Source organism: Oryx dammah, unplaced genomic scaffold, assembly GCF_014754425.2.
Source record: "Oryx dammah isolate SB20612 unplaced genomic scaffold, SCBI_Odam_1.1 HiC_scaffold_27, whole genome shotgun sequence".
Taxonomy (NCBI): domain Eukaryota; kingdom Metazoa; phylum Chordata; class Mammalia; order Artiodactyla; family Bovidae; genus Oryx; species Oryx dammah.
Window position 1 is genome coordinate 91,095,556 of NW_024070211.1, and position 3,761 is coordinate 91,099,316.

General features: G+C 37.9%; 1 pseudogene; it reads left to right on the plus strand.

The window, feature by feature from the left end:
• The first annotated feature begins 445 nt into the window (after nt 1-445).
• LOC120854146 lies at nt 446-1,328 on the plus strand (annotated as a pseudogene).
• Nucleotides 1,329-3,761: the final 2,433 nt, after the last annotated feature.

Here is a 3,761-nt window from a genome sequence, read left to right on the forward strand (position 1 = left end):
GTGAACTGAGATCAAAGTTCAGGTGAAAAATCCTCAAAGAAAGAAACAACTCAGGAGGCACCAAGAGTTTAGTGGGTATGCAAACCACGAAAAAACCACCTGATACCTCTTATGTTATACTCTTTCTTTTAGAAAAGGTCTAGCATACCAAGTTTATACTGCTGTTGCCATGATTTTGGTAATTCTGTTTGCAGTTCATGCTTGAGGAAGTTGGAACATTTGTACCATCCATGCCAAGCACTGTGCAGGGTACAGAGTGATACAAAGGAATCGTTATTGTTGTTTAGTCGCTAAGCGTGTCTGACTCTTTGCGATCCCACAGACTGAACCCGAGTCTCCTGTGGGATTTCCTAGGCAGGAATATTGGAGCGAGGCTTTTCCACATCCCCAAACCGTGCTGGTCCTGCAGCTCTGTGGCAAGCCTTCAGTCAGGGTTCTGTTACACATGGTAGGGATTGTTCAAGTTGTCAAGAACAAGGATACAAGAGATACAAAGAGATACTTCAAGAGATACAAAGTGAAATTCAGAACAGGGCAAGAGGGCAAAACTGACAACTATGCTCAGAAAGGATTGGTAATCCAAGATAAAAATAAGTACAACACACCTAAATACAGAATGATCATTCATGTAATGAACAGAGATATTATTTGTCAGATTTCTTATGCCTGTATAGAAGGAGATATGATAGTTTGTGCAGCTTATGCTCACGAACTCCCAAAACATGGTGTGAAGGTTGGGCTGACAAATCTTGCTGCAGCATATTGTACTGGCCTGCTGCTGGCCTGCAGGCTTATTAATAGGTTTGGTATGGACAAAATTTATGAAGGCCAAGTCAAGGTGACTGGAGATAAATACAATGTGGAAGGCATTGATGGTCAACCTGGTGCCTTCACTTGTTACCTAGATGCAGGACTTGCCAGAACTACTACCAGGAATAAAGTTTTTGAGGCCCTAAAGGGAGCTGTCAATGGAGGCTTGTCTATCCCTCACAGTACAAACAGTTCCCTGGTTATGACTCAGAAAGCAAAGAATTCAGTGCTGAGGTACACCGAAAGCACATCATGGGGCAGAATGTTGTAGATTACATGCATTACCTAATTGAAGAAGATGAGGATGCTTACAAGAAACAATTCTCTCAGTACATAACGAACATAACTCCAAACATGATGGAGGAGATGTATAAGAAAGCTCATGCTGCAACACGAGAAAATTCAGTATATGAGAAGAAGCCTAAGAAAGAAGTTAAAAAGAAGAGGTAGAACCGTCCCAAAATGTCACTTGCCCAGAAGAAAGATCAGGTAGCTCAGAAGCAAGCAAGCTTCCTTAGAGCTTGGGAATGGGCTGCCGAGAGTTAAATAAAACCACAATTTTCTAGCAAGATTTTTCAGATAAAGACAATAATAAACTTATTGAACAAGCAGAAAAAAAAAAAAAAAAAGAATTTTGGAGTAGGTTGTCATTTCTTCTCCAAGGGATCTTTTCACCCAGGGATTGAACCCAAGTCTCCTGTATTTACATGGGGATTCTTTACCACTGAGCTACTGAGGAAGCCCGCAAAAGAATTAGGTAACATCATTCTGGTTTTCAAGAAGTTTGAACTGAAATATCTAGAGTAAAGGAATGTTGCTAAGAAGGTAGATTTTAAAGGCTCTCACCACAAATAGAAAATAATAATTACATGACATGATGGAGGTGTTATCTATGGTGATGATTTGATACCATACAAATGTAACAAATCAAGACTTTGTATGTCAATTGTATCTTAACAAAGCTGTAAAAAAATTAATAAAATAGTAGACAACAGGTTTTTTTAAAAGTAAAAGAAAATGAATATTCTATCCCTTACTATCAGGCAGGGCTCAACTGGTAAAAAAAATCCCCCTGCAATCGGGAAACCTGGGTTCAGTCCCTGGGTTGGGAAGATCCCCTGGAGAAAGGAACGGTTACCCACTCCAGTATTCTGGCCTGGAGAATTCCATGGGCTGCATGTAGTCCACAGGGTTGCAAAGAGTCGGACACAACTGAGTGACCTTCACTCACTCACTATCAGGAAGACAGCACTATATAAAGAGCATGGTTTTGGTAGGAGTTGTTGGTTTGAATACCAACTTCAAGTTACTGAAGTTTCCCAGCCTCATTCTTCTCTGTAGAATGGAGCTGTTGTGAATGAGGTACTGCTTACATGTCAAAGGCGAAGCACAGTGCATCACCCAGGAAAAGTGCTCATTTAGCTTGACACTGGTAGCCCAGGTAGCTGTTACTATCTTTTTCTTTTTTGGCCACACTTCACCATGAGGGATTCTTAGTTCCCCACCTGGGATCAAACCATGCCCTGGCAGTGAAGTTGGAGAGTCCTAACCACTGGACCACCAGGGAATTCCCTTCTGTTACTTACTATCTTACACATGGGCCAGAATTTTTTTCCAATTTTTTCTCCTTGTATATTTCTTCTGCTTTGTCTTCATACCTAAAAAGATACTTTTAAGACAAAGACCATTTTTTATTTCTTTTGTGTCACCTGCAGTTACTTAGTACATGCAATATAAATACTTATTTCTAACTAGTAATTAAATACAGAAATAGGAGTCAAACACTCTGGGTCCAATGTTATAACCCCTTTGAATAGGTTTTCATGTTAGTGTATGAAAGTTTGACTAAGTGCATAAAATATTGTGAGATCGATCAAGCATTTAGAAATAGAAGTTAATCCAAGTAAAATAACAATAATAAAATTAACGTATAAAGGACATTACCTTCTTAAATCATGCCTGGGCCACTAACTTCCCATATAAACATAAATGATCAGTCAGAAAATTCTGGGTTTTGTTAAAGTATTTTAGAGAATAAAGCTACTGTCTTTGGACAATGCTGAAAAGAACAAGTAATTGTTTTGCTCATGAAATAGATGCTCAGAAATAAACACTGATCCTTAATATCCAAGCCTGTAAGGTATCAAGCAGTAAACCTCAATATTATATTATGGAAATTATTTTAAGGGAATATGAGAATGTTGCTGACGTTTTCCTGCTTTGCTTACAAACCAAATACTGCTTCTGACAGAATTCTCTCAGGGTGAAGGGACAGGAGGATAAATCAAACCGTTTGGCTTGAACTTAAGATCACAGGGGAGGAAAAGCTTAAAGAACCTTGAGATTTTCATAACTCTTAGAAAGAACATAGCTTTGGAATGATGGAAAAATCAAAATATTAAATTCTAAATTAATTATGTTATCACCAAAAATCTCAAATGAGAAAGAATAGGGCAAAGCATCCAAATAGATCAATGTGGCTTCTCAGGGAGTTCAGCAGTTAAGAGAATGTGCATAAACATAGTGAAAACAACTAAAGAAATTGATAAGAAATTTAATTTGCTTGACCATCTGTGATTTTTGATTTGGGAATTTATAGTTTGTTTTTGCCTGAGAAGCTGTATGAGTGGTTCTAAAAATTGCCAAGTAGCACGATTTGGGTTGGTGTTTGAATAAGTTGTTTCTGATTATTCCCCTGGTTTGAATATTTCTCTACAAGAGGTGTGAAGTCATGGAAACAAGGAAATTCACCAATCTATTCAGAGCATTAAAAATATATCAGGCAAAGAGCTCAACGTTCTAAGTTAAACTTATTTTCTATTTGATCTTAGTGTACCCAGTTATACGTAGGGGCATAATTTCTGCTAAGATATATCTCAGTGTAGTATTTAATTTCTGTTTAATCATGTCTCAAAGTCACAAAAAAGAAAATGTGTCTGTGGGTACAAGAA